This window comes from Nipponia nippon, unplaced genomic scaffold (genome assembly GCF_047370975.1).
Source record: "Nipponia nippon isolate SJK-2023a ecotype South Korea unplaced genomic scaffold, ASM4737097v1 scaffold_5, whole genome shotgun sequence".
NCBI lineage: Eukaryota > Metazoa > Chordata > Aves > Pelecaniformes > Threskiornithidae > Nipponia > Nipponia nippon.
In genome coordinates this window covers 29795041-29811524 of record NW_028262369.1, presented here as the reverse complement: position 1 = coordinate 29811524, position 16484 = coordinate 29795041, and the positions used below count along the sequence as shown (strand labels likewise).

General features: G+C 43.0%; 1 protein-coding gene across 2 annotated transcripts in view; it reads right to left on the bottom strand.

Moving 5' to 3' along the window:
* The window catches only part of TRABD2B (TraB domain containing 2B), a 296467-nt gene that overhangs the window by 137603 nt on the left and 142380 nt on the right, over nt 1-16484 (bottom strand). The gene's annotated exons all lie outside the window — the stretch shown is intronic.

The window sequence follows — 16484 nt, the reverse complement described above, 5'->3', positions numbered from 1 at the left end:
ACATACACAAATTGGTTGAGGAAAAGCAAATGTTATTTTTTAATTTACTTTCAAATAATATAAAGATGGTCTTTCAACTGAACCTGTTATACCTCAATTCAGCAATCGGTTCCCCATTAAGATCCAAGCCTAAAAGATTTCCTTGCCCAGATCCAAGAGTCTCTTCAGGCTTTTCTACAAAGAGATCAATCTTTCCCAGGACCACAGCCTGAAGTTAAGCATCTCCCTAACTTAGTTTTTCCTCTAATTTAAAAAATCTGCAAAAAATACAGTTTGAAAAATTTCTAACCTTTGAAAGGGTCTGAGGTTTTCTTTTTCCCCTAAGGGCTACAGCTTGAAGAGGAAATGGTTCATCCCAGGATTTCCTGGGGATTCTAAACATTTTGGCTCATAAAAATAAAAGCTTAGAAAAACGTTGACAGGAAAACTGAGAGCAGAGGTTTTCCCAAAATGCTTTTAGTAAAATCCTTCTCATTTTTGATTTTTTAAACAATGGATGTTGCTGGATTTTTATATACAAAAATATGTATACACACAGGCACATACATATACAAACCACTGACAAACCCTGAGGATAAGACAGTGTGTTTTATGATAAAATATTAAGGCGGCGATAAACAAATCCTTACTTTACTCCCAATGCCTTTTTTTTTTTCTTCTCCTTTTTTTTTGTTATTCTGGCTTCCTGGGGAAACCAGCCCTGTGCATTAATGCTCTGGGTCTGTCTGTCTGTCTCCTCCTAATAAATTTGGAACCTATTAGCTGATTTCAGTCACATTTGCAGAAGGTTAGAGGTCTTAAAGAAAATTGCCTATATGTTCCTTGAAAATAAGTGCCGGGCTGCAGAAAAGCCCACAGTACGAGTTCACTTCTTACAAGACATCAAAGACTCCATGAGACAGAATGAGTTTTTTGGAGTTTACAACAGTAGATGGACCCCCATGCACCAGAACCCAGATTTCATTAGTGTCAGGACATTCGTGTCCCTGCTCTCTGCCCCTGAGCAGCTCTGGGACCTAGAGGTGATGCTGGCCACCAGCTGAAGTCCAGCATGCTGCTACCACTCCCAGGGAGCTCATTGCTGAGTTCAAACTACTGCCCAAAAAGCAACTCCAGAGATTTTATTTTAGGAGGCAAGTTAAAATTAGAAACTCAAACACTTGCATATGCTAAAGGAAAACTGTAACTACTTAAACAGATTTCTAGAGAAGTCTTTCTTAATCAAGCCATAACCACCATGGTTTTTGGTTGGGCGGCTCAAAACAAACTCAAGGAGAAGCAGGGTCTCGTTGCAGCCGCCTGCTTGTTGACTGGATTTGTAGACCATTTCCTTCAGAGTCAGGCTAAAGCCATCTTGAAACATGAATTTATTTTTCCTTGCTGTTCAGATAATGCCACAAAAACAATGCTGTTTCCTTTCCTTCTCTCTATCTTAATATCAGTGACCCCACGACCTCCAGCCTAAACCTCTATCTGAGTTAAATCTCCCAGAGGTGCCCGAGATTACTGAACAACTGATGACTTCAAAATAAACACACTTAGAGTGACTGCCTATACACAGTCCCACCTAATAAATATAGCAGACAGCATTTATTCTGGGAAGTGATGGGAAGTTATGACTTTGGCTCTGGGAAAGTGCATTTTTATTCACGCAATTTATGGTCCTCACATCAGTGTGCTTTGAAAGTCATTTTTGCATGGCTGCCCCTGGCCCCGGTTTGCGACCGATCAACCATGGACAACTAAAAAGGGGTTTTCACCCTGCCAGGAAGAAGCCTTTTTATCTGAGTGGTGTCATTCTCCTGTGCAAAGCAGCAACCCAGCACACAGATTTTATCTGGGTATTTGGAGACACCAGCTCAGCCCTTAGGGCAGACCTATGGGTCCTGTTTTACTGCCTAAGAGAGTGGGTACCACCAATTCCACACAGCGCCAGGAACCACCAGACCAGACTTTTTAGCAGCTTGTTTGCACAGACTATGGCCATCTGAAGGATAAAGGGGCTGGACCAGTAACTTCTGCCACAGGAAGGGTAGAGGGGATGCAGCAGAGCTGGGCAGGGGGACAGCTCTTGCAGCATTGGTGACTTCAGCTGAAGGATCCCCAGGAGGGGGGAGGTCTACAGAAAGCCCAAGTTTCATTTCTTGGTGAACAAGACTGGGCCACTTCTTATGTTCGTACAAACTGTTCTCACCATCTCCCAACAGTATCTGTGCTGCTGCCTCACTTTAACCTTTGCTCTTTTGCCTCTCTGATCTTGGGCACTTCAGTTGCAACCAAATCTGCAGAGACCAGCCTTTGCCACCCGTGTGCAAGCTCACTCCAGGCCTCGACAAGGGACCAAACAAGCCCAATGAAGCCCAATAAAGCAAACAGCTTTACCGATTACCTTGGCACTCAAACAGTACTTCTCCTCCACATGCCTCTGGATTAGAGAGACATGAGTCACATACTAATGGAAGGCATGAGTTACAAAAGTCTACTTCACATATAAATCAACTTGAATGTTTAAGCCATTAATATTCCATCTTCTGAAATTGAAAGTTAAGAAAACTTCCAAACCCCTCACATGAAGCAAGCAGGCAAAACTGCATTGGGTCTCAAGGTTTCAAAGGGGGCTGGCATTGCGTAGAAGTGTTGGTATATACACAACAGTATCAGCCATTGTATATACACAACAGTATCGGCCGTTGGGACAGTTTGAACTTCATTTTGCAAGCCCAAGATGGTTTGATTTTATGCGATATTTTAATGAGATTTGGCTTTTAGGCAAGTAAACCCAATCCCCAGAAACAGATCTAAGAAAGCATTGCCACCTTTTCAAATCAGGAGGGGAAGTGAATAGATGTGTACTTGGATTGGGCTTAGGAACACTCGAGGCTTTCCACCAGAAACCATGTTCTTCATTGTACTTGATTTTGGGAGCAAAGCTACATAAAAATCCTACTTGTTCCAAGGTACTCTCGCAAATCTTCATGTATTGTGTTCTATTGTGCCACAAGTCTGCAACTTCAGACTGGATGTTTGAAGGCTCCTGAAGGCCAGCAGCCTGTTAGTGCTGTATGTAGTAGCTAACGAGGAGAAATCACAGCCTTTATATAGGGCAGATTTCTCCTTACCCATCTTAAGTGCATTTGGCCCTGGCTGAGGAGAGTAAAAAAAGCCCAGAAAACAAAAACCAAGTTATCCTTCATCAAATACAGTATTATGCCTGGCTTATGTCAGTGGCTTATAAGGTCTTTTAGTCCTAAGGTCCTGAATGGCATAAAAGAAGAAATAAGATGTTCACTTTTCTAAAAGATGCTATTCAGTACATGGATTCTTTGCCATTATCATCACCAAACATCAGCTCAAGGATGCAGAGTTAACCGTATCCTTTCAGCTCTACATTTTTAATACTTTTGCATAGGTGAGTGAGTTGACTTCAGTTGATTACCCTGAATGCTCACATGCTTTGTCAGAAATCAATTTCTGAAAAACTCTGACGGCAGGTTGACTTCGTGCCTATCACCTTGTCTAGGAGGCAATACCATGGATTTCTAACCAAGTGGAAAGGTTGCCAGGGCCACCTCTTCAATTTGTCTGACTATGGTCCCAAATGGTGCCACAATGGAAGAAAAGCTTCATGGGGGCATCCAAGAGGCCATCGTAAAATAAGACAAGGAAACCTTATTACCAGATAAAATACTTGAGCAGTCCCAAACTTTCTTATGAACTATATTGCTAATAAAATAGATAACAAATTCAAGAATTACAACAGAAGAAACAAATCTTGTGTTAAGCTGAAAAGAAATGGACCCGTGTTCTTCTGGAGTGTTTGCTCTACAGGTGACTTGAGAACAAAAGGCAACCCAGAGAAAACTCTCAGACCAAACTTTGGTGCTCAGATTTCACTGTTAGGTAATGGGGGCAAAATGACTTTCCAGTACTAAACTTACCACGGCTGAACTACAAACATTGCATTCACAGGACTCCAGTAGCTGGAGTTACAGGATGACCCCTGCATAGAGCCATGATTAATAACAATACCACAAAAACAAGTACTTAAATTTCATACTATGATGTCAGCTCTTGAGCAGGCAACTATTGTTTTCCTTTGCTCTCTCTTTTGGACATGTGCCACCACAATGTAAATAATAAATAAGCATTACTGGAAGCATTTAAGTGACTATATCCTGTCAGTACCCAAATTGCAACTCCGGAAAAGAAATGCCCACTCTCCTGCTTGGTTCAAAACAAACCGCAACATAAATACTGAGGTATATGGTTCTTCAGGGGTGGTTCTTTTGTTGTTAACATTCTCTGTACTCAAATAGAGAATCAAATATACAGTTTCAGATCAAAATGGGGGGGCGGGGGGGGCTGGGGGGAGAAAGAAAAACCCAAGTCCCTGATTTTCCAGATTAATGAAAAGCAATAAAAGTGTTTGCCCAAATCTGTTCAGTTCCATTGCCTTCCAGAAGACGGGTTTCCCCTTTCCTTGAATCTCTTGCGCTGTTGCTAGGAATTAGTGAGCTGTGAAACTCACCTAATGAGGTCAGCATCAGGAAATAGCTCCAAAAAAACAGGTCCTGGGGGATCTCCTAAAGGACTCCCCCAGTGTCCAAACAAAATTCTGGATGCATCGGCACATTGTACAGCCGGGGCTGTGGGACTTTGTTGTTGTTGTTCCTATAAAGGGACAGCTAAGGAAAGTGAAACTATTAACTCATCCACTGGAATTTCTGCTCACAAAACCGTGCCCCCTGTTAAAGCTCCTCATAAAAGCCTTTCGGCTAGTTGGTTCCATATGTTCCCCAAACCCACAGTTATTGCTTCTGAAAGGCAGGAGTAGTTAACAGTCTGCGGCTTGGCACTGACCAGGGAGACCCAAGGACCTCGCTTTTTCCCCCTCCCTTTCAAACTGCCAATTAACCAGTTTAATAAAACAGTTTGAATCTGACCGAGGTGCTCAGAGAAACCCCCAGCCACCACCTAACCTACTGGCTTAGCCATGACGGCGACACATGGGCATGGCCTGGTGCAGAGCACTCATGCTATTAACGTGCAGCCCCGGGACTAAGACTGGTTTTCTTGATGCTGAGAAAGCTGCAGGGAGATTAGGGCTTCAGCCTTCAGCCCTGCACACCCAAAGCTGCTGCTGAAGTTGACTTCCAACAGCCTGACTTCAGCCTCCTGACGCTTCTCTTTATGCAAAGTTCCCATGATGAACTTACAAGTGAAAAAGTCAAAATTTGGGTTTTTTTTTGTATTTTGTGTTCAATTGAATCAAGGCTTTCAAAAACAACAGAAGCAAGTCCTAGACAGAAAACACTGCAATGTGCATGAGACCCCCATTCCCTCAGTCCCAAGACCCCCAAGCCAGCGAAGGACTATTCCTGGTTGATAGCAGGTCTTGCACATTCCCTGCGCTGACCCTACTATACTATTGCTTCTGTACCAAGCTCCTGCCTTCAGCAGGGCTGGGGCAGGCACATCATTAACTCGGAGCCTGAAGAGCAGTTGTTTGGGGGTTTTGGTGGATTATCTGATAGAACAGGTGAGCTAGCTATAGTTTGTGCTCTTAGATACAAGTCTTCTCTTCCACAAAGCCATTGCAATAACAAATAAAGACCATGGAGTAAAATCCTAATCTCAGTTTATTTCTGTCTTGGCAGCCCTTTAGAAACATTGTATCATTCTAAGTACCTATACTATAAATACCACGCCCACATTAAAGAGGTCAAAACGAGGTCTGAAATATGTAAACTGAAGTCAACAACAGCTGTACCACAGGCACTATTGGAAGAAGGATACAACCTGAAACCTTTTCATCTAAGTGTAATGAACTGTGTTAGTTTCTACAGGTACTTAAGAGTCCAGCTTAATTTAGAAGAAAGGGAGGGGAAAAAAGAGCTTTGGTATGTAATTTCCATCCTTCCCTCCTTTGTGAACCACCACGCCGTGGTGGAAGGATGTTTTAGTTTCAGTGTCCTCACCACATCATCGGTACGGTCTCTTTTGCCAATAACTCAGCTTGATGTCCGACCAGCAATGCTGTAAGTGAGCAGTAACTCTGGAGGATAACTCTCTGCTTTGGTCAATGCCCAAATACAAACTTAGGCAAATAAATTAGGAAATAACGTGAGGAAGGATTTGCAACGTAATCAAAACTGAAACACTGGAAGGGATAGAATTACCTCTGTTAAATTTGCAGCCTAAATGTACAGCTTTTGTGGATTTTGTATGAGGGATTTGTATGAGCCAGTGCTCTTGCATTGGTCCAGTTTCTCAGTTGTACTGAGTTCAGTAGATTAATTGGGATGACTAAACCTACCTAAAAGGCTACATGTTTGCAACAAGAGAGTTACACTCTGACCAGTCTGTTTCCTCAAGTGTTTTTCTGGTTGAAGTGCAACAAGTTCCAGTAACCAACACCTTGCCCAGCAGCCACGGCTTGCAGGTCCAAGTGCCACTAGTGGGACTTCTGGACTGCAGTCTCAGATCTTGTGAACAAAAAGGCAAACAGACAGTAAAATCAATTCATACCTCTGGCATGAGACTGCACTCTCGAAGGGAGACAGTTTTTTTTTTTTTTTTTTCCTTGTTTATAGCTGAACAAAGAGTGGTTAAGAAAAAAAACCCGCCTTGTCCCTGGAACTCACCTCAGCTATTTGGTTATGGGACTTAGAAAACTGTCAACCTGTTAGACAACAAAACACTGTGTATGAAAACGATGCCCATGCCTACCAGTAACCTAAACATCCCATACTAGTTTTTAATCAAGTTAGACATGATGGTGTAAATTGTTTCCTTCCACTTCTTTCTTTACTCCCTTCACATTATTCTGTGGCAGACGAATAACAGTTCTTCCAGGGCTGAGTAGCTAGCAACATTTGATTTTAAGCAGATTCATCTTTTATTTGAAAACCAAATATTGGAAAGACCATTACGGAGACAAAATGCCAGTGTGCTCAACTGACATGAGTGGACCCAACTCCATAAAGAGAAAGGAGATGGACCATGGCTGTCTAAAGTAACACCAGACCATGAGAAACCCATAGGTCTAGAGGAAGGCAGAGACATTACTCACCCAGGCAAAGCAGGCAGTGGTCCAGCAGGACAAACTGGACATGGCCCTGCTGCCTATTTGGTGATGCCCTGGGCTTGCCTGCAAGCCCAGCTCCTGCATGCCCCTCAGTCCCCCCTCTGTCCCTTCCTGTGCCACCACCTCAGCAAGCCAGGCTTGGCCTCAGGCTCTGCTCAGTTATTTCTGTCCTGGGGCTATCTTACCACTTACTAGGCAATAGCAATCCTCTATATTCAGAAACCCAAATGCTGCCTCAATGTCAGGAAAATCACCCCATGTAACTAAGGAGTTTCACGGGCACTAGAAGTTTGTGAGAAGGTTTGCGGAGAAGAGCAGCACTCCAGGAGAGGTGCCGCGGGGGCTGTAGCACATTGCTCCAAAGGTGTCATTGAAACAAGAGCAGTCATCCCAGATAAGTCCAACACCCCCCAAAAGTGTCCAGTAACAGATACTTTGGGAAAGAATGTAAGAAATGAGACGAGCAGAGGGTGAGCCTTTTTCAGACACTTCCCATCTTTTGGAAATCTGCCAGTTGGGGAGCTTGTTGAAAATACCTCTTCTCTTATGGCTCCTTCCCACCCACCTCCCTGCTCCCCATGCCTTTACCTCAAAATTATCACGGTGCTCGGTTGCACCACTCCATTTAGAAGTAGCCAGCTGCCTGATCTATGCACAGAGAAGGTTGCAGCCTGCTACTTTGCACAGCAATTGCATTCCCCAAAATTGATGCCTGGCAGGATTCCCAAAGGGCAGTGCCCACGATTGCTTTCCTCCACCTTAAATGGGCACATTGTCTTCACTTTCGGGATCACCACCTTCAAAGGGAGCATGTGAAATCCTTCCCAAGAACCTGAAACCACATTTGTGCTCTTGACTCTCAAGTAGAATTGTTAGCAGGCCCATCTGGGGTTTCAATTTTACTTTTTTGTCTCCATTGTAACAGGGGGAATGTGGGAACATGCCCCAAGCAGAGCGTACCAGTCGACTCCAGTGATGAGTGGGCTGCAATGAAAGCAGTACCCTCATGGAAAAATACCAAGCTCTAGGGGGGTTTGGGGAGCTCCCAGTTCTAGGCACCCAGCCCGAGATTTTTTTTTTTTCTTCTCTTTACATAGCCTGGTTTCATGATATACTAAGCATCCACCCCACTGACAAATGCAACCTGTCCTGGGTGTATTTAATTTGGGGTTTTATTCATATTACTGCTTAATTTTGAACTGTTTCTTTTTAATTACCAGCTGAAGCTACATAGTAAAATGGACTAGCCCCATAGGCATGTTTTTCTTTCTATTCTGTTACAGTGAGGCAGCAGATTAACTCCTTCAGCCATCCCAGTTTAACACCTCACAATGCCAGCATGGCCCTTTTCCAGACTGCTGCTCCTGCAGCAAGAATGGCTGAAGGGGACATAATGATATATGTCCTGAATTTCCAACTCCCCGCCCTGGGTATCAGCACAAACAGGTGCCAATTGCCATGTACGTCAGCATGCTGGAGCGTAAATCACAGCCCATTGGGAAGGGGAGCACTTTCCCACAAGCCAGATGGAGCTAAAACCTCTGGCCAAGGACAAACAGTTTGAGGCAACAACTGTCTCAGTTTTCCAGTCTCCATGTGAGCATGACCGAGTCGGCAGCTGTAGAAAAGGGAACCTTTCCTAAGCTTGAAGATAACTGTGTTATCTTCAAAAAAAAAAAAAAAAAGTCAAGATTTGGAAGAGTACGAGAAAAAGAAACCTTCAAGAGGAAGCAGGGAGCTGAACTCATCAGGGCTAAGCACTTGTTCCTTTTTTTTTTTTTTTTTTTTAAGCTTAGCATTATCTCAAGTTTGAATTAATTTTACTATGCAAAATGTTCTTGCTATTAGGGGAAACAGTGAACAAGCATGGGGTAGCCCATGTCTATTAAATGTAGGGCTCCATCTTGCAGCCTGCTCACTTCAGGTCTTCCTTACCTAGAGAAAAACCCATGTCATTAATCAGGACAGCTGATGGGATCCCACCTGTTCCAGCTGTTATGGGGCACAGTGATTCCTGAGTGGCCTCACCAGGGCAACCCCTTTTTCCTGCTAGAAATTCAGTTATATCCTCAGGGTCAGCTTTGGGGTTGCAATGCAGACCTTGCAAAGTATGTAATTTGGGGAGCGCCGTCAGTGGCTGCAGCCCTTCATGCTTTGGTGTAGCAGCTCTGGGAGAGGGAGCCTGCGCAAGGGACACATAGTGCTCTGCCCATCACGCCAGCAGCTGGAGCAAAAGGCTCATTTCCTTAAAAGTATCAGAGGAAATAGCCAAGCACAAATGGCATGATTTTTGTAAATAACGATTCTGCATTGGCCCAAGCGTCCCTAGGCCCAGAAGGAACAGTTCACTCCAATCCTCCTGCTGACGGCAAGAGAGTTTTTGGGTGCAGAAGCAGTGCACAAGTAAACAGCCCATGCCCTAGGCCACCTCCTTCTCCAGGAAAAAGCCAGAGCAAAGGGAGCTTGTCTGGAAAGCAATTAGGCGGTGACATTACAGTCCTGGGTAACAACAGATGGTCACAAAAATCCTGCAGACAACTGCTCGGAGGCATATTTTATCAAAGCCTGTGAAAGGGCACCGAAGGTGATCAATCATAATTCACCGGGAAGACAAGCAGGCACTTTGAGGGAGGGCAAGTCTGTAGCTACACCACCGTGCTCCTCAAAGGCAGCCTGCTGGGGTCCCTCTGCAGGACAGCAGCCTGCTGCCGAAAATGGACCCTTTAAAATGCTCTCACCGATCCATGCACTGCTGCTGATACAAGGATGTTTTAATGCAGAGCTGCAATGCTTGCTGCAAGCAACCACCGGTCTCATTCCCAGGTCCTCTGTCCAAAGGGACAGATGGGAAAAGCTACAGATGCAGCTGGGAGTTTAACAAGAAATAAATGCAGCAGCTCCTGCTTCAGCTGCCTTTCTGAGGAAGACACAGCAATGGGCAAATGTAGAGGCAGAGATGCCCAAGACAAGAAAATGTCACTTTGGAGCTTAGGGCACATGGGCAAGGCTGCCCAGGGGAAGAGGCAGAGGCATCAGATCCATATGCTGCTGCCCTTACGGCCCAGTGAGTGCTGTATACACCCTGTATAGTGCTACAGCCCTGTTGCAGTCTACAAGATTTTTGCCTAGAAGGAGCAAGTTACATAAAAGTTATTCAAAATTCAGTTATCCAGGGAAAGAAGGTGACCTACCCATCAAATCACAGCAGCTCAAGTTTCTAATATCATCTACTTGTAGCCAAGCACTTGCCTTCAAACTAAGTGGAGGCCAAGAATAATTACTTACTATTCATGGAGTTATTTACATCAATTATTCAGCAAATAAATTCAGCTAACAAATAGCTTCAAGGAAACAACAATATATTCACAGTCAAGTTGCCAAGATTGAAGAAATTTATAAAATTAATTATTTGTAACAAACTACTCTGTTAGCTTTCAAGGTCAGAATGATAAATTCATACACTTTATTTTCTACTATATATTAGGCTCTGTCAATGTAATTCTGTTGTTTATGAATTATGGGAGGTTATCTTTCAAGAGATGGCTATAACTGCTATATTTTCATTATCATTGGGACTAAAGGATCGTGTTGCTTGAAGCTTTTTTAAGCCTAGTCTCCACTCCAGTCAGAGAATGCCTATGAAACCAGCTACCAGAGAGGATATGCTGCTAAGGAATCAAGAAGAGTGTGCACAGATTTTTGCTCTCCTGGCGAGAGCCAAGAATCAGATGTTGCTGTAAAACATTTACATAAATTGGCAAGTTCTGAAGAAAGCACTTCATTCAAGTAATATTTTGGTTTTCTTTTTTCTTCTAACTAGGAAGAAAGGATCAAGAAGAATATTCTTTGCACAGTTTCAAATATTCCTGAAGGTGGAATATTTCCCCAAATAAATAAATAACAAAAAAGGTAATTAATACTGTTTTCAGGCATAATTCTGATCCACACACACAAACAGCAGAGAAAATACCTAAACAAGAGATAAGCCTCAGGTTCACCTTCTGCTCCTTTAGCCACATCTCCCCACTGCTTAGATGCACTCCCAGAAGCAGAGCCAAAAAAATCCTTTCCTCCTCCTCTCTTTTTCCTTGCCTGTTTAATACTGATGCTCTGTAAATACACACACATGTAAGCAAGCACACTGTGCCATCCCCTGAAATACTCCGTAAACGTTCAGCAGGTTCTTCCTTCTACAGCTGTGCTTCACCGGAAAGATTCCCAGAAATCCTACAGCCATTGAAGACATTGCACATGGGGACACAGCTCAGATAAGTCCTGGGGAGCCCAAGGTGAAAAAAAGCAACTCCCCAAAGCAAATCTCTTTGCCGTTGCCCTGGAATAATATAGATGAATAGCAGCCTTTTGCACAATCATGACTGTGGGGCTGGAGCTCAGAGGCTGCAGCCCACTCTTCTACCTCAGGACAGTAGGGAAGACATCCAACGAGAAATCCCAAAGCAGCGGTGTGGGTACTAAGCAGAGCACAGAGGATCACTTCAAGGTTTGACTTAACTTCTTAAGCATAACTCCTAGGGGCCCAAGGAGTTTCAGAGCCAGTCTCAGCTGGTGTAATTTAGCATCATTCTGATGACTTACACCGGCTGAAATCCTGCCTGCACACCCTGGAGGAGGAGAAGGGGATGATGCAAGGGGTAGGAAATGACATCCTCCACAAACCTGTGGGGGATCAGCTCATTTTGAAGATAACATCTGTTCTGCATTTCTTCCCTGCTCATGATCTTTTTACCTTCCCTAAAGTAGGTAAGATGGGGAGTAGGTTCAGGTGGTTTTATAGATCAAGTTCTTTGAAGATGGAAGTTGGTCAGCTTAGTTTGCCCCAACCATGCTTTGCTAATTCACTTGACAGGGAATTTTATTCTGTGTTTATATTTTGTACAAGGGCAGTTATGCTTGCCATTTAATTGTTCCTCAGATTTTGAAATATAATTACCAAATTCTAAGAAACTTAGCTTGGATTTTGAATAGCAAATTCTCAGGACCACTTAGAAATGAGCTGTAGGTCTGGAATTATTCAGTAAATGACTCCAAAACATGAATACATCTCAGAAAAATGTCTGACAGTTAATATAGTGCAGCAAAAATTGAACAGATTGCAAAAGAAGTTACCCAGGAAAAATTCTTTGCTGAGCTCTGGTAACTAGAAGTTACTGGATTCAAAGCATTAGCATACAAAAATTACTAAGACAAAGACTTCATGGAGTCTTGTTTAAACTGCAATTTCTGACTCTTTTTTTCTGATGGGGTGACCTCTCCTCTTTGTTTTTAGGAAGCTAAATTATATTTTAGTTTGCCTGTTTTCATCACATTTTGCTTTGTGCACAAATGACTGAGAGAAAAAGCTCTGCTCTTTCTATGCTGATAGAAATTGAAAAGGGATTAACCAAAAAGCAATAAACTATTCCCTCTGAATTGCTAGCCCTAAATTTTCTTATTAGTGTCTACCCACACTAATTTGAAACTTAGCAATGCTGGTTTTCTCCAAAGCTGTCAGCTAAAATAAGCTAGTTGTGTTCCTTGCAGGCTGCACTTGCCAAAGACCTTTCTGGTTTCAAAACACGCCCCCTCCACCAAATATATCAAGATTGTTGCCCTTTTCAGAATTTCCCACAGGCACCTGGCGATGTTAAAGAGGGAGTAAAACTAGCATGGTATTTTTCAAGTTATTATCATGGGAATGCTTTGTACACAGGAACGTCAAAGTAAAGTCAAGCCCTGTGAACAGCACTGAAGGTAGATGGATGAGTGTATGAGTCAGTTACTTGTAAAGATTGCAGACCTAAGCCATTAAAGAGTCTTGAGAGGAGGGGAAGAACTCCTGATGCAAGAAGATAGTAGTTCTGTGAAAGATCCACCACATCTCTTCCAGTTACAATGGGAGTTGCTCAAGAAAAGCAATCCATATTGTCTTCTCTTTGGACTTGTCATAAGAGCATTGGGAACGGCAGCGCTGAAGTCCCTGTAGCATCGTATGAAGTCTCCAGTCCCTCCCTAGCCATCTTAAGGCACTTTTGCTAGTCTCCTCTCTAATAAATTCAGAACCTCTAGCACCTAAAAGTTTCCAGATGATATTGCAAGCCACCTATTCAGGGCTCACTCGAGTCCCCTTGCCTCAGTTGTACTGCATGACCAAGAGACTGATTCCCAACCGGTACTGGCATTTCTCAGAACTGGTCTTGCTGCCCACCATGCGGTCTTGGGCATAGTTTGACCCTTTGTTTGACAACTAAATGCTACCAGATGGATGCATCAGTTCAAAGGCTGGTGGAAACAATTAAGATTACAGGAAGCCACGTTTATCCTTCCACCTATAGCACTGAATTAATCATGGCTGATAGGGATCTAAACAGAGTAACGAGGTCTTGCCTTTGTGTCCCACTCAAGCCCCTGATTTATATCACTACCTGTCAAGAGATGGCAGAAGATTGCCCAGTAGCTGCTGAATGCTTCTCTCCCACCCTCTCCTGGGGAGACAAATATAAGCCAGGACATTCCTGCTCTGCTCAGGATGCCATGAAACCTAACCTCATGTTGACACAAGCATTAGGCCCCACGACTGTATAATAGGTCACTGACAGAAAGATATAAGATAGAGCTTCCAAATTTGGCTGGCCACACACAGGCAGGCACTGGAGTACGAGTATTGCTGGCTCCCAGAGCCCGCATACCTGTGAAGGAGAGTGGGTAGCTAACGGACAGCCACAGGCACAGCACTCTTGCTCACTAACCCATTTTTCAGTTGTCTTCTCGTAGGTCCAGTGGCTGATGCTGCTTCAGATTTTTATGGGTTTTATATTAGGTATTTTCTTACTAGGCTTCAAAGGTTGTATTTTGTTCTAAACACAGGAAAAATCCAGGGACTGCTGGACAGCTATATCCCCATAGTTGCTATTAAAAGCATGATGAAGGGAGTGCCAGAACCCATCCATACTGGTTGGGACTGAGAGTTTGAATACCCACATCTGAATTTGAATATTTGTACTCAAATGAGTTAAACCTTCAGTGCTTATCTGCCTATCAGAAATACTACATCAAGGACCCAAAGGGGAGACTCAGTGCTTTCTTTGGAAGCAGATCTCCTGAAATCTGGTTCCTCCCTCTTCCAGCAACACACCAATGCCCACATTTCATGTCAACCATGAAATGGGAATGGATCTGTTACCATATGCTAAGCTTTTCTCCATCCGTGGGAGGCAAAGCAAAGACAAACAAGGAGGCTTGAATCAACACAAGGGTTAATTTAAGAATTGAGCTCGCTTAAAATAAAAGTTGTCACCAACCAAAAAGAACAAGCAGCCATTGAAGAGAAAACTGTTGAGATTTATGGGCCCCATTCTAGAGACATAAACGGGGAGTCAATCATCATTTTAAGTTTATTTTTTTAATAAGAGCTCCTCAAACATTCCCTCCACTTTTCATTGCCAGAAACTTAAGCTTGTGGCTGTTAAAAAGTTAAAAATTAGGGGTTTCCTAAGTGGGAGCAGAATGCATGGTTGCTCTGTATGACCTCGGCTACTCTAACAGCTACTGCTAATTCCCAGTGGAAGCATCAATGGCTTGTGAAATAGACTCCTTTCTTTTCTTGTACAAATTATTCCTTTATATTTTTGAACTTCTGAACCTCTGGGCTTAATAACAACTCCACAAGAATGAAGGAAAATGATTGAGTGTTTATAACAACACGCATCTTTTTTGATTATCATTCCAGGCTGTGGCACTTTCAGTTTAGCGAAGCCTTAGTCATAGCCACTCTGCAAAACCATTCAGAAACAAGGGGGAGGAGAGGGATGGGAAGGACATCTCCTCCTACATAGGAACCGTGGTCATTGGACATTTTGAAAAATTCCCAAACATTTAGTTTTACTGTCTTCCTCCTACTCCCTAAATTATAACCTACCCACTTACTACCTGCTTGAGTTATAAGCAGAAACTGAACACTGCCCACCCTCATGCACTCCAGCCTCGCAGCCTGCAGATGAGCGGCAACACATCAGAATGTAGGCTGTAAAAAATTGCAAAACGAAGCAAGACAAAAACTTTAACAACCCACCCACACATGCAAGCAAAGAAAGAAACAAATCAAGGGAAAATAATAGGAATAAACAGTCTTTAGTCTCTTTGTTTTTCAGTTGTAAATGGAAACCACTGTGACAGTGCTGCAACAGATGACAGAGTCTATTTATTTTCTCTAAAAGATCTACAGTTGTTGGATTTCCTACTACCTTCCAAAAGACTTATATGGCTTTCAATTAAAAAAGGCTAACACTAGAAAATGTGTTTCACTCAATAGAAAATGGCGAGGCCAGGCTCAGGAAGCACTCATCTTCCTCCAACAGTCGATTTAACAAGCATTAAATCACTGATTATTATGTTCTAGATCCATTCCTGCCCAGTACCATCGCTTTGTTGATTAATATCATGCTAACTCATAATAATGATAGATTCATAATAGTAAGCTTGGCAATTCATATTCTGAACTAGATCCTCAGCCAGGGCACAATCCTGTACCCTCTCAGGTCAGTAGTGCAGCACAGGAAGATTATGACAAACCTTAAAATCAGAAGAGCTTTGTAAGGACCTGCTCCATATAACTCAGCAGCACTCAGCATTTCCTTGAAGAGGCTCGAGTAAGAAATGCCACCACTTACACTTTAGCAGAGCCTACCGCTCAGAGACATATCTTCACTTGACTGTCAGCAAGGAGAAATGAAGCCTGATTCATTGGAGCAGATTCATGTCAATAAAGCTCATCTCAGACCAGTACTGGCTTGGCTCAATATATATAGCTAAATATAATACTTGAGCTGTGCTAAATCAGAACTCGGCATCCTTGAGGTTTTCAAACATTTGCCTTTACATCAATTATTTACAGGTGATATTTTTTCAGGTTCTCACTGGTATAACCTAGCAGTAACTCTTTCAAGCTGATGGATTTGCACCAAGCTACACCACTCCATCGATTACACCGTGAAAGTGAGGGACTCCTACCTTCTTTGCCTATACATTACAAAAATTGACTGAAGGGACAAATTGAGAAGGACCAATTTTAACAGTTTCTTATGGGTGATGGAGATATTTCCTTCAGAGAGTCACATTTACTTAGACTTCTTTCCTTTCTCCTTAGTGGGGATTCTTAAATGCAGCTTCAGAAATCCCAGAGGCCAGTCTAAACCCCCTACTAAATTTGCCTCATTAAATGAAGTCCACTGTGGCTGGAACATGTAGATGCTGTAGAATTTGAGTGGCAGCCGCCGCCTGCCGCTATCCCAACCACTGGCATTTAAATTGAAGCCCATTCATCACATGCTTATGGTCAGATCTAACCCTAAATGAGCCGCTCCAACTTTGTTCTAAAATATTTATTACTTCTGAGTTAGTA